This window comes from Sceloporus occidentalis, unplaced genomic scaffold, assembly GCF_023333645.1.
Source record: "Sceloporus occidentalis isolate IW3139 unplaced genomic scaffold, rSceOcc1.0.p SCAF_35, whole genome shotgun sequence".
Taxonomy (NCBI): Eukaryota; Metazoa; Chordata; class Lepidosauria; order Squamata; family Phrynosomatidae; genus Sceloporus; species Sceloporus occidentalis.
Window position 1 is genome coordinate 5,954,463 of NW_028317015.1, and position 26,017 is coordinate 5,980,479.

Sequence of the window (26,017 nt, forward strand, 5' to 3'; positions counted from 1 at the left end):
AGCCTTAGCCCATGGGAAGAACATAAGGATCAAGTAGGAGAGTATTTGCTTATGAGGACAGAAATGTATGGGGGGCAGTGTTATCGGGGGGCTTATATGTCAGTACCAGGATTTTAAATGTAATTCTAAAGGTAATTGGGAGTCAGTGGAGGATTTCACAGAGTGGGGAAGCTGAAGAGGAGCGACGTGCAAGGAAGATTAGCCTAGCAGCAGCATTTAGGAATTCCAACCAGAAGAGTGTTGCAGTAGTCAAGATGGGAAATGAAAAGTGAATGAACCAGAGGTTTTGTGGATTCTTGGGTGAGGAATGAGTGGATGTGAGAGATGTTTTTTAGGTGCAAGCGGCAGGACCTGATGAGGGACTTAATGTGAGGGATGAAGAGGAGGTTTGAGTCAAGGATTACCTCAAGGCATGGGGCCTGGTTAGTAGGAGAGATAGTCGTGTTGTTAATGGTGATAGATAATTCAGGTAGTGGAGTGGAGATAGGATAACAAACAATGTTCTTAATGCTAATATACATTAATTAATATACATTAATTTTTAATGCTAATATACATTAAACATACATTTTGGGGACTAGACTGTTCCTTTAATAATACTGTCTTCATGATTTGAATGTAATTTTTAATGACAGTTGTCTTTTTACTATATATTTGTGATACACAAAAAAGCACCATTAATGAATAGATATTATTATAGCGTTGACAATTATTTACCAAGAATATAGCAATTTAAGCGTGCTGCATGGGTTTTAACATTTTCCATAACATTTAATAAACTACACTAGTTTAGGGAAGTCATAACCCTGTTTCATTACTACAGCATGTTATTGAATTCTAAATACTGCACATCAAGTTTCTTTGTTTTCTTCTTCATGCAAAGTTGCAGCGGTTGAACGGAATGCGTGATACACAAGGAAGAGGTTAAATGGCAGAAAACCACGTAATAGAAAATGTACACAATGAAATTGTACTGGTTGCATAAGTATTCAGTCCCTTACGTCAGTACTTGCTAGAAAGCACATTTTGAAGCAATCACTGCCATGATTGTTTTTTGGATTGTACTCTGCTAGATTTGCACAGTAGGAAAGTGACTTTCGTGTCCATTCTTCATGGAAAATTTGCTTGTTCTGATAAGTTTGTTGGGGATCATCGATGGGGTGTAATCTTAAAGTCTAGCCAACATTTTTCAATTCATTCAAGTCAGAATGGTCAGGGGCTCATTCTCAGTATTTCTTTATGCATAAGAACATTCTTTTCAAAGACTTTCGCTGAGATGACTGGATTTTCCATAATGCAAACTACACACGTTCCTAAAGTGCTATGTGTATAGATGGTGCTTCCTGAGCCATGCTCACTCAGTCATGCACGCTGACTGGGTCTGAGTGCAGGGATATGACATCATTTTACAGTGCTCAGACACAACCAGCGTGTGAGGGCTTCAAGGGAGCAGAAGAGCTGGTGACTTTCCCTTCTTGAGCAGTCAAAAGCAGAGGTAGAGTGGGACAAAAAAGTATTTAGTCAGCCACCAATTGTGCAAGTTCTCCCACTTAAAAAGATGAAAGAGGCCTGTCATTTTCACCATAGGTACACTTCAACTATGAGAGACAGAATTGGGGGAAAGAATACCGGAAATCACATTGTAGGATTTCTAATGAATTAATTGGTAAATTCCTCGGTAAAATAAGTATTTGGTCACCTACAAACAAGCAAGCTATCTGGCTCTCACAGACCTGTAACATCTTCTTTAAGAGTCTGTCCTCCACTCATTACCTGTATTAATGGCACCTGTTTGAACTTGTTATCAGTATAAAAGGCACCTGTCCACAACCTCAAACAGTCACACTCCAAACCCCACTATGGCCAAGACCAAAGAGCTGTCGAAGGACACCAGAAACAAAATTGTAGACCTGCACCAGGCTGGGAAGACTGAATCTGCAATAGGCAAGCAGCTTGGTGTGAAGAAATCAACAGTGGGAGCAATGGAAGACATACAGGACCACTGATAATCTCCCTTGATCTGGGGCTCCACGCAAGATCTCACCCCAAAAATCCCAGAACCACACGGGGGGACCTAGTGAATGACCTGCAGAGAGCTGGGACCAAAGTAACAGGCTACCATCAGTAACACACTACGCCGCCAGGGACTCAAATCATGCAGTGCCAGACGTGTCTCCCTGCTTTAAGCCAGTACATGTCCGGGCCCGTCTGAAGTTTGGATTGGGCGAATGTCATGGTCAGATGAAGCCAAGGTAGAACTTTTTGGTAGAAACTCAACTCGTCGTGTTTGGAGGAGAAAGAATGCTGAGTTGCATCCAAAGAACACCATACCTACAGTGAAGCGTGGGGGTGGAAACATCATGCTCTGGGGCTGTTTTTCTGCAAAGGGACCAGGACGACTGATCCGTGTAAAGGAAAGAATGAATGGGGCCATGTATCGTGAGATTTTGAGTGAAAACCTCCTTCCATCAGCAAGGGCATTGAAGATGAAACGTGGCTGGGTCTTTCAGCATGACAATGATCCCAAACACACCGCTCGGGCAACAAAGGAGTGGCTTCGTAAGAAGCATTTCAAGGTCCTGGAGTGGCCTAGCCAGTCTCCAGATCTCAACCCCATAGAAAACCTTTGGAGGGAGTTGAAAGTCCGTGTTGCCCAGCGACAGCCCCAAAACATCACTGCTCTAGAGGAGATCCGCATGGAGGAATGGTCCAAAATACCCGCAACAATGTGTGAAAACGTTGTGAAGACTTACAGAAAACGTTTGACCTCTGTCATTGCCAACAAAGGGTATATAACAAAGTATTGATATGAAATTTTGTTATTGACCAAATACTTATTTTCCACCATAATTTGCAAATAAATTCTTTAAAAATCAGACAATGTGATTTATGGACTTTGTTGTCTCATTCTGTCTCTCATAGTTAAAGTGTACCTATGGTGAAAATTACAGGCCTCTCTCATCTTTTTAAGTGGGAGAACTTGCACAATTGGTGGCAGACTAAATACTTTTTTGCCCCACTGTATGAAAAATTGTGTATGTGTGTCTGTATCCTACTGTGTAAGTACTGTATATTAGTGTGTATGTCTGTGTTAGTGTGTGTATGTGTGTAACTATGTATTTTACTGTGTGCATGATAGTATGTGTAAGTATGTTTGTTAGTGTGACACTGTGTGTAGGTATGTTACTGTGTATTAGTATCATATGTGTTTACCCTAAGTACTGTACTCTGTGTATACTGCATATAATTATTTGTGAGAAATATATACATTAAATAAGGTGTCTTTAAACAAAATGTTCAGACCTGAGGCTTGCGGGAACCTAGCTCTGTATTTTCCATAGGAACAATGGTTCAATATTCACTAATTCAGTATTGATGGAAACTTTATAGAACATAAAAATGAGAATATACTGAAAAACAAAATGTGGGGCCCCACTGCAAGCACAACTTCCCCCTACACTTACCTCAGGGAGAAGCTCCCTAAGAGATCCAACTTTTTATGCAAGTGTAAGTATAACCTTATGTTTATATGTATAGGGCATTGGCATTCATATATGAGAGTCTCCCAACTGCATGACCTGCAAGTCTTGCCTGTAAACTTGACTTCAGCAGTAATGGCCATACAAGACCATTTTAAGTGGTGTTGGAGGCAATAAGGAGCAAATGGGTTTTTTTGGGCAAGTAAATAAGTCTTTAATGTTTCAATTTAAATCCAGTGTATACATAACTACCAACATTATGGAACTTGACAGGACAGTCCTAACTACTGGGCTTAAGTCCAGTGTGTTCATTGTTCCAGGAGATTTATTTATTATCTGGACTACAAGAAGCCCAGCTATGCACTGTTCACGCTTGAAAAAATACATCATGGAGACATCAATATCGGGACTGAATCATGATGTCAGGGCTTTGCCCAAGGTACAAGTATGAACCCTCAGGTGTCCGATCTTTTCCTTTCATTCTTTTATTCTTTGATTCATTCCTCTTGTTAGTGGAATAGGGCCCCCTGGAGCAGCAACAGGGGAGAGAGAAAAAGTATGCTGTCTAAAGTAGATTAACTAGACCGAGGTAGAACAAAACACCTGTGTATCTGCAAAAAAGCTTTTATTTAACTCTGTGCACCCCTCTGCTGTCAGAGTGGTTTGGTCGGCTGTCTGACATTGCATTCCAAATACATAGACATTAATATGTAGTTGGTCCCCCCCTTTTTGCAGCTATAACAGCTTTCACTGTGAAGGCTTTTCACAAGACTAAGGTCAGGGTTCTGTGCGGCCGGTCAAGTTCATCCACACCAAACTCATCCAGCCATGTCTTTCTGGACCTTGCTTTGCACTGGGGCACAGTCATCCTAGAATAGAAATGGGCCTTCCCCAAACTGTTCACACAAAGTTGGAAGCATAGCATTGCGAGTCAGGCCTTCTTGTCCAACATCAGCGACTGACCTCACAAATGCTCTGCTGGATGAATGGGCAAAAGTTCCCACAGAAGCACAACGAAATCTTGTGGAACGCCTTCCCTGAAGAGTGGAGGCTGTTATACATGTAAAGGGGGATCTTTTTTTTGTGTAATGTACAGTAATGTTCAGTATAAAATTTTGTTGACATTGCATCCCATGAGGTAAGGAGGTATTGGGGTGGAAGAGGGGAAAGGTGTGGAGGATATTTTATCCGCACCTGTCCCTGGATCTTCTTGCTCCCCATGTAGCCTTCAAGGAAAGGTAGGAACTGAAAAGAGCACGCCCCCACCAGCAGCAAAAGATCCAACTCCACTCTGGCTATTTCAGTTAATACAACGAAATATGGGTCAATATTTCTGAATAAGCTATCTTTAATCAAAAAAGTGTAAAATCCATAGGCACACATTCACAGTGAAAAAAAATGTGCAATAAGTGCTTAAGACATTTTGTTGTCCACCTGAAGCAGAGCTCGTCATCTACTAATTTTAATCCCTGGCTAGTTTCAAGAGCTTTTTGTGAGTTGCAGCTTCAATGACTTCATGTACTGAAGGGAAATTATCGACACTGCTAAACCCAGGTTGATTACACACAGGCTGAAGCTATTTAACTAATTTTGAGACTTTTCAAACAATTTGCAGCTGATTTATGGCTGAAGTAGCAAACGTATGCCTTTTGCTCTTCATCTTTTAAATCTTATTTATATTCTGTGTACATTTTGTTACTTTTACCAATTTGGAGTAGTTTACACAGATACGAAAAGCATCTGGAATCAGAATTAGGTGCCAAGAAAAATGTGACATTTTTCAAACAGGGCAGCTACTTTTCTATATTTAGAAATGTTATAATATTTGGGCAAGACAATTATATGTTTTCATGAATTTTGGCATGAATCACTTTAAAGCTTTACCATGCCAGTGAAATGAAAGCATCAAAAATAATTGCCACACTAGACAATTTATTGCAAACTTAACTTTGATTCGTTAGGTTGTACATTTTAATTGAGTGTAGCTTTCAGAAGAAGAATTAAGAAAACATTTTTAAGGTACATTTGCATTCAGTTAAATGGTTTTTGAAAGATACAATTCCTGATCAGCAAGAAACACATTATAAAGGAAGCCTGTGCATTTTTAGGGAAAAGTTGTGGAAACAAACATGTTGCTGTCTCCCTGAAATCCTGTTCTCTCACATTTTCGCACAATTCATTCTTGCGTGCCTTCCCTATATGACTTGCATACTTTGCAAGTGTTCCTGTTTAGGACCAAAGTTCTTCTGTTCCTTGGTTCTCATGTGACAACCCAACTTTTTTTTAGGAGCTCAGAGTGTTCAGTGGGTACAAATCTCTCACGGTGTTCTACAGCACTAAAAAGCAGTGTATTCCACCCAAGGTTGACTAGGGCAGCAAGTCCAAACCTTGGGTGATAAGACTCCCTGTAACACCACTGCTTAGCAGGCCGGTTAAGAGGAAGATCTCCCCCCGTCGGTCCACTAACATTATGGAGGCCTGTGCTGAATCTGCAGCGTTTCCTGTACAAAGCATAAACAGAACTTATAAATGTTGCAAACAGAAGTGAATCACTTTGGTACTCCTTGTTCCTTTATTTAATTACTGTGTGAGTTGCAACAAAAATAAATGAATGTCTGCATTTCATTCCTTCTTAGACCAAATGTTACATTACAATCATAAAACAATCGTCAACTGTTCACATCTGCCCAAAGGGTGTTTTACCCTTTTTTTAAAAAATATATATATACTGATATTTTGCTGGATATTGAGCAAGAAGAGAATTCAGCCCTCAGAGTATTATCGATGTAAGCAGTCCAAGATGTCAGCTTTCGGTAGCTATTGGGATGTTACTGAACTGTACCTGCCATACGTTCCCCTTTAAATGTGCCTCTCTTCTACTGTTGAGCTTAACCACCTTGTTACACTGAACCAAAAACCAGTTTCACTAATTGTACAATAATTATAACATTTCCTCTGCTAAGCTGATTTGGTGTCTAAAGGACGGCATATTTATGCAACTGAAATTAATCTGTCTTCCAATTTAAATCATACGTATTCATATTCCGCACACGATACATAACTTTATTAGTTTGGATTTCATTTGTGCTTCTATATATGGAAGGTCTAGAATTAAAGACTCATAGTGTATGTCCAGGTGTCATTAAAATACACACACAAAGACAGAGGGCAACCTACACATGAATTACTGTGAAAAGGTAATAGGGCATGTACAGGGCCATAATAGTCTGGGTCATTCAGGGCCTGTTAGTACTGACTTCTAATGGCCAATGCAGATGCAGTGCTTAGATTGTCAGGGCCAGCCTAGGGCAAAATGCTGATAGGGGGCAACATAGTGAGGTTCTTTACTAGTACATGCAAGAAGAGGCATCAGAGGCACAGCTCACATAAATCGCTACCAGGGATACAGGACAGGACACCCCTCTACCGAGGATACAAGACAGGACACCCCTCTACCGGGGATACAGGACAGGACACCCCTCTACCGGGGATACAAGACAGGACACCCCTCTACTGGGGATACAAGACAGGACACCCCTCTACCGGGGATACAGGTTACATCACAAACTGACACACATAAATACAGAAGCTAGCCTAGGACTACAAGATAACGATTGGAGATTCCGTCACATCTTATGGCCACAGTATGCTTAGCCCACCACTACGCCAAAGTACTCCAATATTCGATGGGTCCTAACGCTAAACCCTGCCTACAGAAGAACCAAAGCTGAAACGGAACATTGAATCTATACACAAAACCAAAAAGGACATACCTTTAGACTGCTGACTGAGACAAACAGAACACACAGGTGGGGTACACCTTATAAAGGAAACAGAGCTGAAGCAAAGAGCAGAATTGGAATCAAGGAATCAGAGATTCAGAACAGAACATACAGAAATCCAGAAATGGAGCACAGCAAGATAGGGAAACAAAAGACATGCAGCTCCGCGGCCTGGATGGGGCCTGACAATATGGTCATATAGTGTGACGGAATCCCCAATATTTATGATTTATGTTTTTTAGCGGTATTCGCTGAGTATGCAATTAATTCTTGTGTTGTTTTGTGTATTTATTGGTCATTATTATTCCAGCAGCAACCTGGAAATCTGAATGTATATGTCTTCTATGAAAAATACTGGCCTTGCTGTTGGTGGAAGTCAAAAATCAGAAAATACAGCATGTTATATAAAAATTACATTATTTTTACCGCTCAATTAAATTATAATTTAAATATTTGAATGTTACAGTTTCTTCCCTTATACAAATCCCAACAAACATTACCCCTTTAACATATTATCAACTGATGCTTTACTTGGCTGTTTTTTTTTAAAGATTTTTAAGACTTAAATAGGTAGCCTAGCCTTCAACAACATATTTACCAGTTGTTCCAAAGATTCAATTCCTTCTTTTGTACGGAACAATTATATAGGTTGTTCTGCTCCCACTGATTTATGTGGAGGCTAAAATTCCGCCCTCAAAATGATTGCAATAAGCAAAGTCATGGCCTTAGATGAAGTAAATTAAAAATGTCCCCTCCCTTTCATTTTCTAATCCAAGGAGCAATTATGGCAGAGATAAAAAAAAACATAAGAAACAATCTGGATTCTGGAAGCAACACAATGCAGGCAATTTACATAACATGGCATAGGAGAAAAGAGTGAGGGATCACAACACCAAATAACAAATCAGCCATTGTCCTCCGGGCTGCTGTGATTTAATGATTCGGGCCAATGCCTAAAACTTAGGAGAGTGCGTAGTGGCTGTCATATATGGCCACCAGGGGTTCTAGGGTAAAAACAATTTACTAATTGACTCAGTCCATTCTGTGTTCTCATTATGTTTTTTAGTATTCCTTTCTTGTTCATTCTTATGGACCAGTCTGGATGGTATACATGGGGCATGTTGCTTCCAAATGTGGCTTAGTCTGCTTTCTAACTGGACTAGCTGGCTGGGATTGTCCCACAGGCTGAATGTTGCTTTCTCTACAATACAAGCAAAACATTTACCTGTATCCCCCGCAGTACTAACAATATGAGCACATGTTTGTGACATGGCATATATGTGTGTATTCAAATTGTACATTTAAAGCATTATTTTTCACCATATTTCAAAAGTCAAGAAACTGATTTTTTTTCTTAAAAGGGGGGTGCCTAGGGGCTTTACCAAAACATTTTATTAATAACGCAACAATATAGCATTTTGAAGACGAATCCTGTATTTTGTTTACAAAATCTAATTTAAAAAAATCTGCTCTTTATAAACACATTGGCATGACTTTTATGGTTCTGAGATGGCCATACTTATTAAACATTCTAAGAGGGGAGTGAGGCTTTCAGTTCTAAAGGGACACTTGGGAGGTATGAAATATTATGTTACCAATTGTTATAAAGATGTACATGGGGCGAGCACAGATTGTGATATTCAGTAGTCAGTGAATAACCTGTATGATGTCTCAGGCTAATTCCATGGGTGAGGGGCTAAGTGACTTTCACAGCTGCTCAGGTGACCCAGCAGCACAAAGGGTCAGACAAAAGGTTCTGTGCTTTGGTAACAATATATCTGACTTAAAGAAACAGGATGAAGTGCACAGCTTGCAAGGAATTCCTTTCAGTTGAATACTAAAAAAATCAACCAAAGGCTGTGTGCGTGAACTATATTTTATTCTATTACTTTGCTGTGTTCTTACAATATTCCTAAAAGTATAATTAAAGACATAAAAGCAATAATCTTACAATTAAAAATAAGAAAACCGTATTATACTTTATTTATAGAACGATAACTGATTAATGCTTATTTAGTTTATTTCATTTAAATTTAAACCAGATCTGCCACGTCCCAAATCTTACATTTTATAATTCAGTGCACTATATAATCCTAAGTAATGATGCTTACAAATTAAAATAAACTGTATATGGATGTATCTTATGTGTTAATTTGGGCCAAGTTTGGAGAAATTCTCGGCAGAGAAATTCATTGTGGCCTACAAGTACTCCAATTGACTCATTCTCAGGTTCTGCATCTACGGCAATCGTTTTTAAGCAGGGAGGAAGCAGACAGATTTCACATAAGTATATAAATAGATAGATGAATCTTATAATTCTTCAAGCTTTACCTTTGCCTTGGAGGCAAAGTCAGATTGGTGAATACATAGAGCACTGGACTAGAAGTCCTTGAAAGCTTAATATCTGATAGTATCATTATCTGTTCATTTGATAGAAAAGCCATTGTGGGCCATTGAATTGATAACATCTCTTTGACGCATCAACTTTAACACAGCATGGATTTGTGGCCCAACTAAATCTGTGTCACAAACATCAGCTAACTACATTAACCCCTTCAGGACCGGCGTTGGCAAACTGCGTCTTCCCTTGGAGACCGCAGTTTTTTTAAAAATATTTAAATTACGTGCTCGTGATTCGCTGGGGGCGCCCAATGCTCAGTAGCAGCCGCCCCTCGCGATCCCAGTGTCCATAGCGACACTTGATCGCGCATCATCGATGACGTACCTGGTACGTCCCGGTTTGCCGATGACCTTTGACCCGGAAGTACCAGGTACTTCCTGGTCTTGAAGGGGTTAAGAGAAGAAAAAATGAAGAAACAGAAACAATGATTTGTTTCTGAACTTAAAAAGTCCTTCTTGCTCAGTGATTAAGTGGAATGTTCTAGACCAGGGGCGTCCAACATGTGAGATCGGCAGCCAGGATCACAAGAGCCCTGCTGCTTACTTGTGGGAGGGTCTATTCTCTGCTCCAGTCCTGCCTCCTCTGTGGGGAGAACGAGGGAGGCCGTGCCCCCTGCTGAAATCTGTGAGCGGCATCGAGAGCTGTAGAGCAGGTAAGGGGGTGGGGTAGGTTGTGTGAATGACTGTCTGATTGAGGGAATGAATCTGTGAATGAATGAATGAGTGTGTGGGTGATAGCATGGATGTGTAAGTGCTGGAACCTAGGCATGATGGGACTGTGATTGCTGTTAGCAATCACACTCCTATCATGCCAAGTCAGCCAGTACATGCTGAAACCTGGCTAGCTGCCCCCCTTGTGTATTGATGCTGCCAGCAGTATGGGGTCTGCACTTACAGCCACCCTGTACCAGCACGTATTGGCTGACTTGGGATGATAGGAGTGTGATTGCTAACAGCTAACAGCAATCTGCTAACAGCAATCACAGTCCCATCATGCCTAGGTTCCAGCATTTACTGGTTGTCTGGGTATAAAAAGAGTGTGTTTGCTGTTAGCAATCACACTCCTATCATGCCAAGTCAGCCAGTACATGCTGAAACCTGGCTAGCTGCCCCCCTTGTGTATTGATGCTGCCAGCAGTATGGGGTCTGCACTTACAGCCACCCTGTACCAGCATGTATTGGCTGACTTGGGATGATAGGAGTGTGATTGCTAACAGCAATCACAGTCCCATCATGCCTAGGTTCCAGCATTCACTGGTTGCCTGGGTATAAAAAGAGTGTGTTTGTTGATTTTTTTTTGTCCAATTGTGGTGTGTTACTTTTAATAAAAGTGTGGTTACACACTAAAATTGGACAAAAAATACAATGCCCAGCCAACCAGTACATGCTGGAATCTGGGTATGCCTGAGATTGCTGTTAACAATCATAATATATAATTTTTTTGTACAATTTTGGTGTGTAACTTACTTTTATTAAAAGTGTGTGGGGGGTCATTTTCATTTTCGGGTAAGTGAACCCTGAATTTTTGGTTTTGGTCCCGAATTTTCATTTTAGTGCATCGCTAAAATAAATAGAACTATTTTATTTTTACTTATCCAGAATCCTGAATTTGTAGGCCCAGAAATCCCAGAAATCAGTGAGAGGAAAAGTAAAGGTTTTGTGTCATTTACTTTATTTTAATCTGCATATCTTATTAAAGGCCATATTTTCTCTCAGTGAAAAATGAGTGCGGCCCTCGCACATATACAATTCTGATAAAGTGGCCCACTGCAGAAAAAACTTGGACGCCCCTGTTCTAGACCTTGAGGATCTCTGTTAAGTGTGCACATAGAACAAAACAAGCATTAGCTGTCCTGTCTCCTTTCTGAAGAGCTCTATGCGCAGAAGTCCTCTTTAACCCAGGGCACATTTCTCTGGATTCTATTCACAGAGCATCAAAATGTGTCAAATTGGCAGCCATTTTGAGATGTAATGGTGAACTCAACTGAGTTGGCTAAAATTGAGTTCACTCAAAGGAACTTTACTCCCAACTAAATTATAGTTTAAGCTGACTCTACTCAGCAACCTCACAGACAAACTGTAGCACATTGCTATAAAAAGCACATCAACTTTTCAGTTCGCAGACCTCTTATTCCCCAGGCGGAGGCGAGTTGGCCAAGAACTGGTCAGGCTCTTGTTAAATAAAACTGGCTGACAAACTCAACTGGAAACCTGACAATGCTCGACAGCAGCTCAACACAACTCAAACAGGGAGTCAAAATTTCAAAATTCTAAAGTCAAAATTAATCTTGACAACGTCTTACATTTTACTGAATAGATGGGTCTGCAAATTGTTTCAATAATTGAAACTGAAACCCAGTGTATGAACATGTCCTTGGATTAGTTTTAGATTTTGAAATCACTATGTTACTCTTGCATCTAACAATGCATCCTGTGTGCTTGCTTTGGATTTCACATGGATTTGATACATGTATATAAATCAATTTTCAGTGAAATATGATTTGTCCACTTGTTAATTCTAGAGGAAATGCAAACAATTCTAAATAAATTATAGGTTGTAGAGGATGTCTTGATAATAAAAAAGGGATCCTTCACTATGGGGAGATGAATCATAAAACTAGAATGGATGCTGTACCAGGATCTTTCAGACTTCTGAAGGATGCCATACAGTTTAATATCCAGCAGTAGGAAAGAATACTCAGACTTTCTTCAGCAGAAAATTTCTATTACTTTCCACATGAAGGCCAAGAATCCTCTCTACTCTTGGTCTCACCTTTGTCCCTGCTAACAAACACTAAAGAAGAAATAAAAACAGATGGTCCATTACTGTCACCATGTAAAGCAATTTGAATGCTTGCTCATCAACATGCGTACCCTTCATTGATAAATAGGGTTCAAAATATCCACAATGGTGTGTCTGAACGATGAACAATAAACACAATGATACTAGTTTGTCATATGTGAAGTATTGCATGTATTTTAGGCCCTTTATGACTGTTTGTTTACACATCCCTTTGAAGGAACTATGGCTGATATTTGAGCATAATGAATGATACCTGGACTTTACACAGTCAAGTGGGTTGACCTGAAAGATTTACATATGATTAGACAAGTTAGGCACACACAACTGCGGTGAGTGAGAAGAAGTTGCCATCAAAATGTTGTTCATTGTGTCAGTGGTAAGCAATAGCGAACTTTGTGATGGATATTTGATTAAATACTTCATATTCATTATAAGCTTTGCACAGTTACACACTACCATACTCATACTAAAGTTTGTCGTTAACAATGCCAAGTGAGCATGACTTTAAGACAAATGTTCCTCACTAACTGACCCTTGCTGCAAAGTGTTCTTTTTAACGCTATCCGTATGCTAGTCTGTGCAGAAATAAGGATCACGTTATATTTATACTTCATTTGCTTCACAGACAGGAACACATCTCTCTGATCATCTTTCCAAGTCTAGCCAGGGAACTCTAACATGGGGCAAATGGGTCAGATGCCCTTAGGCCCAGGCTGATTTTAGAGGTTTATGGCATCTCTCCGTTGGGTTCCCTAAGCAGCTGCCAGTTTGCTTCCAAGGACTTGATGGAGGTCTGCGACCTCTCTGATAAAAGCTAAGCCTTTGTAGTCAGCACACCGACTGATATTGAGATATGATGACATATCCCAGAGCCCAGCATCAGGTGGTGCACAGGCGAGAGGGAAGAATGGTTAGCGGAGAGCTCTGTGCCGGAAGCTGTACAGACCTCCACCAGACATAGTCTATAACCCCTTCTGTGCTGTGGCAGCATGCTTGGAGCTGGAGTTAACAATCTGAAAGTTACTTGTGTTTTTGTCTTAATTAAGCAGTTCTCAAGCCAGACCTTGTGGAAATTGTAGGAGCTATATAGATAAAAGATAATAAAATTATTAATAACACCAGCAAACATGACAAAAAATGGATATAAATCAACAGATTTTTTTTGTATTCAGGAATGGTCAATCTCTTTCATTTAGTAGTGTTAGAGCCTAAATTAGCTCAAAGTTAAAGACTAGCAGCAATTAGTCAAAATTATCATTGTTAGTATGGTTATGCGCCAGTAAACTCACAAAAAGTGTTGTTGCCTGAAGAGATAAGAGTTGTAGTTCAAAGAAAATTACCATACTTTTTGTCGCCCCCTGCTCAGCATAGAAACCTCTCGCCTATGGTAGAGATCTTGCTACTGATCTATGGCCAGATCTTGGAGTCGGCTGATGTTTACTTGGCTTAGTTTTGCATCACTTTTGTTACAGTATTTTTTCGTAAAATGATTTGGTCTTGTTTTTCTGTTTAATAATTTGGTTATATATATTTTTTTGGCTAAGTTTGTTATTGTGCATGTTCTTTCTTAAGCTCCATATGTTCTTCAAAAACATTTAGGCTGACTTATCACAATACATTTATTGTATAACCTTTAAGAAAAGGTCTTGTCTTCACAAATTTCAGTATTTCAGGATCCTGAGTTTCTGACATACTCTCTAATATGTCCTGCATAAGAAATTGGGATACATGCTCAAGAGCACACACTAATTTCTATGAGAGGTACACGGAAAAAAACTGATGTCCTTCAAATGCAAGGAAACAAGGTGGTCAATATCACATTGTCGTGGTGTAAGTCAACAGGGCTGATGAACCCTATTTTTTAAGAAATAAAAAGTAACAAGCAGTTAAGATACTTTGAAGGTGTAGCTTGCAGGGTCAAGTCACTAATTCCAACTTCTCGTGGACTCATCTAGTTGATGGTTGCCTGAGTTGGCGACTGAATTCTCTGAGATTCTAAAACAACTTGGACTTGCCTGTTGCTGCGATAATGTCTGCGATGAGTAAGACATCCGTTCATATATGAAAGTCTATGAAGTCTTTGTAGGAATCAAAGCCAAATGTACTCATTTCTGCCCAAATTCACACCTTATTTTCCCTAGTTCTGTTGTAAGTTAGGATTTATATGACTGCATACCTTAGTGGAACCAGCTGTAAAACCCTGTAGAGTATAGGATCAGGTTAGGACAGGTCACTTTACCTTCTGTCTTTTTTGTGTTCCTTTGACCATTCACCACTGTACTGTGTTGCATGCTGGTATATTATTATTTTTTTTTAAATAACACCAGCATGCTAATACACGTGAAAACAGCACAGTGTTTTACAGCTATGGAATGTCACCAATTTTAGAAAACTCATTCAAAGAGAATGTGGAACTCAGGGGAGAGCTGGCGGCATTCTACTAGTGGGGGGTGGGGACAACCCCAGGCAAATGGGTCAATAATAAAGCAGCCTAAAACTCAAGCAATACTATCCCGTCCAACAAGCATTTACAGAAAAAGAATACGTGGAAAACACATAAAAGGAGCACAAAATCCATCTATTTAGAAAATGATGCATCTATCTATCTATATATCTATCTATCTTCCTACCCACTGTGCCAAATCAATTAGCTGAGGGCCACTAAAGTCACCACCCAGGTCTTGAAGCATGGTTCTCTAGGGAAAGAAAATTCAGGAAAAACAATGTTATGTTTCACACTTGAATTCATTTACAAGCAAAAACAAATAATACAAAGATTCTAGCTCGCTTGGGGGCCCTCTTTGGATTTTTTTTCTGGACCAGACTGCCCAGCCTAAATATGAAAATGGCACCGAAATGGTACAGAATTCTTTCCTCTACCTAGTCAACAAGTGAGCTGAGACACCAGCTCTGTGCTGTTATGTCTGCGTTGTATACTGTAGTGATGCTTATGACTTTAGCTGTATTACCTACAGACTACAGACGAAAGAAAGTGAACAGTGAGGCGTCAATTTATAGCTTACATCTTGATGTGACACATCTGTAATGGCTCGTTTATATCCACACCAGTCCCTTGTCAGACAATAATACATCCTAGCTATTAAGATGTCCTTTTTAACTAATTTCTTTTCTTGACCAATGTAAATCTTGTTTGAGCTGCGAACTACTAAAGTGATGCCCGGTATTACTTTAATCACTTTTAATTTTTGTGTATTCAGAAAGTGTTCTATCCAGTGCCTCACTGCTTCCCATCCTGCGGCCATTAGATCCACAGGAAAATTGCCTGAGATACGATCTGACCGTGTCCTTGACAACCACGTCCCAATAAGTGGAAAGCTTTAGATTTTAAACTTTCGGATGCAAATAAACATAAGACATCCATGTGTGAAATGGAGTTTAATTGCTCTAGGTGTACAATGTACGCGTCTTGCCCAGCTAGCCCATCTTCGTACACCAAGAGACGCGTCGCACAAGATAGGGCATCTTGAAAACCTCGCCTGCTAATCTGACAAGGGTCTCACTGGGGCTTGGAGTGGCCCAGACTGCGTCACTCCGAAAACAATTCAATATGAAAATAGCACTGCAAATTAAATTAAAACTCTTCATGGTAATTACTAGCCAGACGAGATACAGGAAAATATAGATGTAGTTATTAAAATATCAGCACAAGAAGAACTCCGTGTGGAGGGGACAGAACAAAAGTTTTCTTTGAAGGTTTGCAAAGGTATGTCCGTGTTACGGCTGCAAGGAAACAAAGGATTTTTTAGCTTGAATTAATGAGTTTCTGAACGAAAATAAGAATGCAATAGTAACAAAGAGAAGGGGAAAGACCACTTACAATGATAAAAATGAGCAAGTGGCAGGAAGGTGACAGAGGGTACAAATAAGTAATAGGAAGAGACAAAGGAATAAGAGAATGTAAAAAAGAAGGAGAAATTAAACGAACGGTTTCTAATTATTCATTTTTATCTTTACCTCCTAATCGTCCCACAGCTGTTGGTTTCTGGGGTGTTCACGTGACCCCCCACCATAGCTGGGAACTTTCCGGGTTTGACCCGGAGATTGCCAGGTGAAGCACCGCTTCTCCAGTTCTCCAGGTCAAGACCCAAATCCTCCGGGCCGCCCATTTTCCCTTGAATTAGGGGTGTTTCCAGCAGACGTGGACCAAATTTGTTGAGCTTTGGTTTATATCTAAAGGTCTTATATAGTTTTAGAAAGTAACTTTGTACACTTCACTACCACTTAGCACATAGGCTTTGATAATATTCACTTTTATTCTGAGTCGGCATATATGTCAAATTGTTGCACGTGGCCCCAGGTTAATACAACTGATTTCATATAATCTCCTGAGTAGAAACAAACAGCACAGTAGCTGGTCCTAAAAAAGGCAAAGGTCGTAAGGCAATCAGAACCAAATAAAAAATATAAGGAAAGCATCTAAGATCTCTGAATTAATCAAAATAGAGGACCTTGAAAGCAGATCAGCACCCAAGGAAAATATTCTAATTTGTAACATGTGTTCCTTATGATTAAGGTAACTAAAACTTTTTGTAAAGAGCAGGGCCCATGAACCCCAGGGCATTAAATACGACTATAACAGCTGGCAAGCATTCCACCGATAGAATGTAAGATTCCCGTTTCCATACCATGCAGCGCCAAACAGCTATGTTTATATTAATTATGTCATAAAGCAGAAGTGAATTGTTTAAATGTTGAGTGCCTTCATGCTATTAAATCAAGCTTTCAAGTTTACTTAATACAATCATTCCATCACTTGATACCCAGTGGTAAGTCTGATGTCTGTGTGTGGGAAAGCCGTACGCCAATTGGCTGCATGCTTCTCCATTGAACCGGGCATTATCATTAATGGAGCCGTCGAAGTAAAAGCCTGGCTGCCTGTGTAGAGGGACATTGTCAGCCTCTGCAGACTCCATCGAGACAACCACTTGATGAAAGGTCTGGCTGAACGCTCCCGGTGATATCATAAAAGGACAAGATTACAGAAAAATGAAACATAAATGTCTTGTCTATATAGTAAGTGTTTTTATAATTAAAGTTTAGAAACATGCTTTCGTTTTTGTTTTAAGGAGTTGCATAGCGTTGACCTGTTAAAATATGATTTGTCGGAAGCAATGTCAACTTCTGTGCTGATGTAGACCCCAATTCCCTGTAGGTCCTGCTGGCATTTACTAATGTTCTTTCTACTCCTACTAAACACACTTTGGTTCACAAATAAAAGCAGAAATATTTTTCTTTCTCTCTGCAAAACAGTATTGTAAGCCCAGAAACAACACAGAATAGGTTGTTGGTGTTTGTCACCCGCAGCGGCCGGGATCACCTCTGTTGAATGTCAACGCTGCCACTTTTACAAAATCCCCTCAAGAGACTTGTCATCCCTCCCCGCTTTAACCGAGGAGATGGTGACGGTGAAGGAGGCGGAGGTGAGGTGCCATGCTATTTGAGGAAAACTAACTTAAGGTAGAGTACTGAGAGGTTGAATATAAATGCACCTGAAAACAGCCCTAAAAGTGTAGGGTTTATTTATTAAAAGTTCACAAAATGTATTGTTTCAAATAATGATGATGAGGTTTGTTTTAGACAAGAACAAAAAGGATTTTCCCACCATGTTATTTGACGTAGACAACAGGACTGAATTATCAGATATCTGTAAAAAAAAAATCCAAAAAATAACAAACACAAAAAAATAAAAATAAAATGATTATCGGTTAGTGTCTGGAGCAACGTTTCCTTATATATTATACTGTAGATGCTTTCAGAAGATTGCATTATGTGAAAGCTGACGCAGAGAAAGGATTTCAGCAGCTTTCATTTTAATTCAAGCAAGGGATTCTGAGACAACACGACAATAGCTGTATTCTGGACGTTGTGTGTCTTAGCGGCACAGTGGGAAAAGTAGGATATGTTTTACAGAGGGTAACAAAACAAGATGTATCTGTGAGCTCCCTGGTATATTTCAGGAGGTGAGAGAGAATATAAGCAAGGCAAGATCTGGCAAATCTGCAGAATTATATAGTATGTGTGTTTTGAACAAATTTGGCTTTTAGCTGTACTATAAGGCTATATTACCATTAATGATGTCCTATACTATACCGAAATAAAAACAAAAGTGAATCTCTAGGCCCCTACTGTAATGGCTAGGAATTTTGAGGCCCAGTAGCAAAGTGTTCTCCAATTATCACTGGTGTCCTGCACCAGTTGTTCCTGAGCATCCATTCTAGGTCATGTGATCCGCATTATCACGTGCATTAATGTTACCTTGTACAATTGGCTTTAGGTTACAAAGCAACTTTGGGTGCAAATGAGTTGAATCGTGAAAATCACGAAATTCATGCTATTTTCTGTTGTACCTTTTGGTTATTGAAGGGGAGGTTTTGCTTTGCAGTAAAAAAGCGGAGGGGGTTTACTAAACTGAGAATTCTAGGGTAACATTTTTAGAAGGATCAACTTAAGTATTCAATAAAATCCAATCAGACATAATTGTATCCCACCCAGATACCTTGGACCATTTAAATAAGGTTCAATGTTTTCTTGTGAAGGCGACTTCATATTTTGGGGGACCGCAGCTGCCATAATATCCTGTTAGCATCATAAATGGAAAGGGATGGGTCATTGATTTGAAGTCCTACACCCTGTCGGTGCTAACTGTTGGCTAAACCTGGTCTACTCTAGAGTAGTGGTATTCAACTCCAGGCATCAGGTGGCTCAAACAGGTTACAATCTTTGAATATGCCTAAATCATTAAAATACTTGTCTTAAGGTAGGGATACACCGAAATCCTGGTCTTTTCAGCCCTCAAGACCTGGAGTTGAGCACCATTGTTCTAGCGCATCATGCATTGGCTGGTATCTATATTCCAGTCTTCCCCAGTGTTTTATTTCTAAAGACAAACTCAAGGTCGAATCACCACATGCAGTCGTAGGAATGGTTTTGCTGATTATGCTTTTTGCTTGGGATTTACTTTGCTAAAGAGATCCATAGTGATCAGAAGTACTCAAAATGTACACTTGCTGAATAGATGCCCAGGATTTTCAGTCCGATTAAGTAATGAACGTTTCTTTTGTTTCTATAACCTCTGAGGAAGCCAAATAAAAGCCCAGAGAGTGGCTCTAAAGGCCAGGTTTGCAGGAAGTGAAATGACACGTGTTATCCTTCACTATGTAAGTAAACAAACCCTGTAAATGACAATGGCTTAGGGATTTATATTGTGCACTTCCGCTTTCGGTTTGTTTAAACAAAACTCTCAGGCAAAGCTAGACCTTTGACCATCTAATTCACTTATCATTTGATAGAAAACCATGGTAGCACAGTATGTGTTATGTCCCATCATTTATTTCAGTCTGCTGTGTCTCTGGCTTCTCGGCACCGTCTGCTGAATAATAATAACAATAATAATAATAGTAATGTAGTTACTGCAATAAATCATAATATATAAATAAGTATATCAACCATATGGCACAACACAAATGATTGCTAGTGCTCAATAAAGACTTTCAGTTGTAAATGTTCTGGAGTATAGCACATAATCGAGATGAAACCTAATGTTGACATCAGGCTATGTTTTACCATTGATAGATTACGAGGCCATTGACATTTGCAGATTAATCATTATCGGTATAGCAAGTGTGATGGAACCATTTTTGGTTATAGCCTCTTCATCATTGTGGAAACACGAATCATCAAAAGAGATGACTCTTAACATGAACTGGATAGTCATATTTAAGGTGAGGCATGGGAGAGGTAACCACCTTTACCTTACATTGGCACTGATGATACATAAATATATAGTACATAATGAAACAGCCTGGCATTCTAGGTGTATACTAAGTTTGTGTAAGGCATTTAACAGATGGACAGCTTTAGGGTTTATGTATACACTGTACAGCCAATACACTGTATTTACAGCAGGCTTATACCTGTTTGATAGGCTTCATTTTACACATTTGTATTATTTGAGCCTGGGACTAGCTTACGCACCAACATTTTTCTTTTCTGTGCTAAAAAAAATATGTTGTATAGATCAAATTGGTGTGTGGCTCTAGAGTGATTACGAGGGTCTTGCAAGTCTCCATAATAACCCTTGGAGATTAGAAGGAAAATTGTTGGTAATGTAGCATCAGATGGAGATGAGAACAGCAGATACAGGTACCAAGTGGATCTGCTTCAGTTACTCTTCAGTTCAAATTTGGATGAGTACCCTATGGGGTTAAACTCTCTCTTGTGATATGGGAAGATTTACAGGGACTACTGACTGATTTACTGACCCAGAGATTAAGGATTTGTAAATCTAAAGGTCATTGGTTCAACATGGTGGGGTGATAGAAGAAGAGAAAACATAGATTTGGCCTCTACTTCGTCAGTGTTTACCTACTGAAGTAGATTGACCCTAATTAGCCCCTACTCCAGACCTTCTTCATTGTTATACCAGCTATTAAAGTGAACTGCCTGTGTGACTACATGTGTGACAGTCCCTCTTTGGGACCCAAATCCCCCTGGCCCTGCTTCCCAGGAGCTCAGAAGATTTGCTGGCAATTACAGTGTCTAGAACTAGAATTTAAAAGCCACATACAGTATCTCACAATGTAAGTACACCCCTCACATTTTTGTAAATATTGTATTATATCTTTTCATGTGACTGAAGAAATGACACTCTGCTACAATGTAAAGTAGTGAGTGTACAGCCTGTATAACAGTGTAACTTTGCTGTCCCCCTCTAAACCTGTGACCTGTGGCAACCTGTGAACCTCTGGTGAACTCCATGCCCAAGAGGGTTACGGCAGTGCTGGAAAATAATGGTGGCCACACAAAATATTGACACTTTGGGCCCAAATTGGACATTTCCACTTAGGGGTGTACTCACTTTTGTTGCCAAGGTTTAGACATGAATGGCTGTGTGTTGAGTTATTTTGAGGGGACAGCAAATTTGCAGGCTGTACACTCTCTACTTTACATTGTAGCAGCATGTTGTTTCTTCGGTGTTGTCACATGAAAAGATATAATAAAATATTTACATAAATGTGAGGGGCATACTAACTTTTGTGAGATACTGTATACATGTCTTTGTTATACATAAATAGCTATCAGCAGGTCCCAATGTCTTGTCTACCCTTTCTACAGCACTGCCGAATGTTGTGGTTCTTTATGAATCAATAACTGGAGAGGCATGAGGTGTTTCTACGAATTTCAAGATTTTCAAAATTGACGTGTCCACAGCTTTCCATAAAGATCATAAATTCAGTTTTTGGCAGACAGGCAATGCCTTAAGCCTGTTCCAGGGCAGCAACTCCTATACCTACCACTGTCCATTCTACTGGGTGCTGAGGTAAGATTTACAGGCCCTCCATTCAGAAGGACAAACAGCACCGGTGTAGCATGCTGTGGAGGCTGTGTCAGATAGATCTTACCTCTATCTGACTCCTTAAACATGTGGCTTGATTGCCACATAAACATACCTGGGAACTATGCGGGTTTCGCTGCTTCTCTGGGTCACTACAGACAAACTCCACTTTGTGGGAGTGGTGTTGTGGCACGCTCCACTCCCTGCCCATTCCTCCCGAAGGCAAATTGCCAATTCCTATTGAGGATCCTTTTACCACTGGTAACAGTGAGTAATTGTTTGCTATTAATTTAAGAGGATTCATATATACATACGAAGAGCACTGTTGTTCTTTATTTAAAAAATAAATAAATTATATATATATATATGAACAGTGTTGTAGGAAATTGCTGATTGAGTTTGGAAGACACTGCTGGTGGCATATATTGTTATTTTGGTGCCCAACAGAAATGATGGCGGCTATGGATGCAGTTGATGCAGGTGGCTGCCAGGGTTAATGCAGGCTTAGATCAACACCCAAAATATACCACACATTACAGAAGCTTCTTTGTGATGGAAAAGTTTTTTGGGATATGGATTGGCTCGGCGTAATTTATTCCCCCTTGCCTATTAAAAACATTACATAATACAGGAAACGTTATAAAAGATGCGGCTTGAAATGGTAACTTCACATGTGAGAGTGTGCAGAGATTTAATTCACAGTCACTACAGAAAATGCAAATAAATAAATAGAGAGATCTATATTTGTTTATTTTTTCACCTCCATAATGGAATTTAATCTCAGAATCTTGTCTGCTCTAGTTCCTTGCTAGAAATGTAGTTGACATTTCAACTCAACTCAATAACATATTGTGGCTTTTTGAAAGAATATTAGATTTAATTATGTATATACTTTCTTAATCTGAGAATGGCATATTTAAGATACTTTTGTAACTTTTGGGTTTTGCATGTATTTTGGCACAGGGATGTATTTATGAAAGGTGCTACCATAGACACTGCCCTTACACACACACATATATACACGTACACTGCCCTTACACACACATATAGACGTACACTGCCCTTACACACCAGCTAACAAATACCTATACTGCTCTTACACACACACCGGCCCATACACACGCAAAAGCTTACAAACACATACATACACATACACTGCCCTTACCCCTTCCTCCCCACCTCTTAACTCTTCCGCCATCTTGAGCTGACTTGAGGGAGATTGCGATCTCCCAGCTAGTCTGCAGGCTGCAGCTGCTGATCGGGCGGCTGCGCGCCCCCCGCAGCTGCACCTGAGGTGAGTACAGATCTTGCCTTACCCTTCCTGTGCCCCTGCAAAGCGGGACAGAGAAAGGGATAGGCGGGACAGAGACCCAAAATCGGGACTATCCTGCCTAAATCGGGACAGTTGGGGGGCATGTATGATAGTTAACCCATTAAGGACAATAGGCGGTCCCTAAACCCATTGAAAACAATTCATTTATGTCATTAAGGGGTTAAAAGATTTCCTGCAATTTTTTTTTACCCATTTTGCCTGTTCAATAGCACCTGTATGGTATTTGTAAACCATAAATGTGCCATAAATTTGTAAAAGAAAACAAATTCTGTAGATGGAACAGCCATATCATAATGCACTTTATACTAAATTAGCAGCAATATAATATGATTGTTACTTTAATAGGAATATACTCCAAAAGCCTTTTTTCACATTTCTTACAAAGTGTTCCATATCCTGTGGGTTCCAAGTGAGTTTAATTATCTCCCAGGGTATACGGTATATTATATCATAAACAATGCTATCCCAAAAGCCACCTCATGAAAGATTTACTAGGAACACATAGCACACAGTTCATTGTAGCTATCATATTTTAATAAATGTACTCATAGATAACGAGAAACTGGACACATGTATCAAATGTATCATGACTGAAGTGTTATCCATGTCATATCACGGGAATTGAATACTTAAAACCAATCCATGGCACTGCTTGGATCAATACCAAAAGAGACAGTAAAGGAAAATGTGTTTAGGGATGCAATTAAAAAGTTATCACTATCCGTTTAAAACATACGTGTAACATCAACAGAATTTTGTGACAGGTAATAATGTCACTGGGCATGGCAAGTTATACACTGTTTATTATTACTGTATTATACTTACATTTTATTAATAACTATTTATACTTTACTGAAGAAATATACCATATTGGTCATGTATGCAGCTGCCTAGGGCACTAACATGGTGGGGATGCCACTGCCAGGTTTTTCTCTATGTTAGCAAAAAAGTTAATGAAGGATGGGACCCTGAATCATACTTCACCTTGGGCGATAGAAACCCTTATCTGAGCATTGTATATGATTGATGTGTACATCTAAGACCACGGATAATGGCTGCCTACATGAAAAGCCATGTGGGCTACACCAGGAAATATGGGATATCAGGAACTCCAGGAAGAAGGGAAGGACCAGAAGGGACTAGAAGGAGGAGAAGGAGCATGGCAGAAGCTAAGGAAGCTGTGAAAAGTATGAAATAGGTAGCTGCTCTTAGATCTTGGGCTAGTCAAGTGCCAAGAAGCTAGGACTAGTTTAGTGCCTAGTACTGTAACCAAAATTAGATAACAACTACTGAAAGATTCACTTAAAGTCTTCTATATAAACCTGGTATCTAGAGACATTTTGGACACTGAACATCAAAGGAGCCATTTGGTATGTTGATCATCTCTAAAGTTAAGTAGAATATAATTGTTGACTGACTGTCTGTAATTTTGTTATGGTAACCTTTTCGATATATATTGTTTTTACCGCCAGAGGTATTCATAAAGTATATCATTGTATATCATAACGTCTCTTGGTATTCGTCTTTACATAATTTAACTGTATTCTTGAATCAAATAAATATATTGTCGTATATTGTTAGATGTTTCGTCAATATTGTGTATTAAATATTAGCATAATTTTGTATAAAACAGGCCACGACCACAACAACAGGTATAATGTTTTAGTAGAGAGTACAGATAAAGAAGAGAAGAAAGATGGAAAGAGAAGGGAAAAGAAAGAGAACAGAGAAAATAGGAAAGAGGAAAAGAGAGAAAAGAGAGTGAGAAGAAAACAGGCAAGCACAAAAGTAAAGGAGATAAAAGCAAAAGCAGAGGAAAGAAGGAATCAGAGAAACACAGAGAGGAAATCCCATTAACTGGCTCAGAATGATGACATCTGGAGCCCCTAGCAGCTGCATCAGAAATATAGAAAAATACCTATTATACCCTATAAAAGCTATAATACCCTATAATTCAGTTTACTGCTCAAACTGATATAACCATAGGTTGTCTCTCAGTTTGGAAATTTCCAGCACATGCAAGCCTGTAGCTTAGTAGAGCTAACATCAGCGCAAACATGCACAATGCGTAACTCTGTCCTCCACCCATGCTGAAGGCTTTACTTCTGTTCACACGTGTTCCCGCCAATCATGTTTTCGCATGTCCAACCCCTGCGCAACGTTGCATATCAAATAGCTACCATTCCAGCATTTCCTGGGACACCTAACAGGTAAATCCTGGTCAGGGACTTACCGCTTTATTCTAGGACTGTCCAGGTGGGAACCCTAACTGCATACTATGTCAGGCCTATTTATTTCTTACAATAATATTCTGTCGTGAACAATTGCAGCTTCCAGTTGGGACAATACATTAGCAAATACAATCCTCATTGATAATAAATCTGCCATCAGATCAGATTCGTCTTATCTCTCTCCCAATGAAAGCAATGCCTTCTGGGTATGGAAAGGCAGTTTACAAGTTTGATGGTGCTTATTAGAAAGAACCAATCGAGAATTCCCCTCTCTGAACCCAGCCGTAATAGCATTCTATATTAGTTTGCGATTATTGCAGTGACTGATGTTTTAGTGTATGTTGATTATGGGCTAGATTTAATTGCATGCGATCTGTGAGGTGAAGTGACTTTGAACACAATTTTGATAATTATTGTTTGGTAAGCAATTTTATTGCAGCAGAAATATCAACATTTTGACTGGAAATATGACACACAATTTATCTAACTTTCATCTCCTCCTCATGAAGAATTTCAACTGACTTTGTTAATCTATTGAAAAAACTTACTAAAAAAAATAGAATTTAATTCATGTGGTTTATTTTCCACAAAACTTGCTATAAAAGCTCTAGAGAGTGACCTCTATTTGACTTTG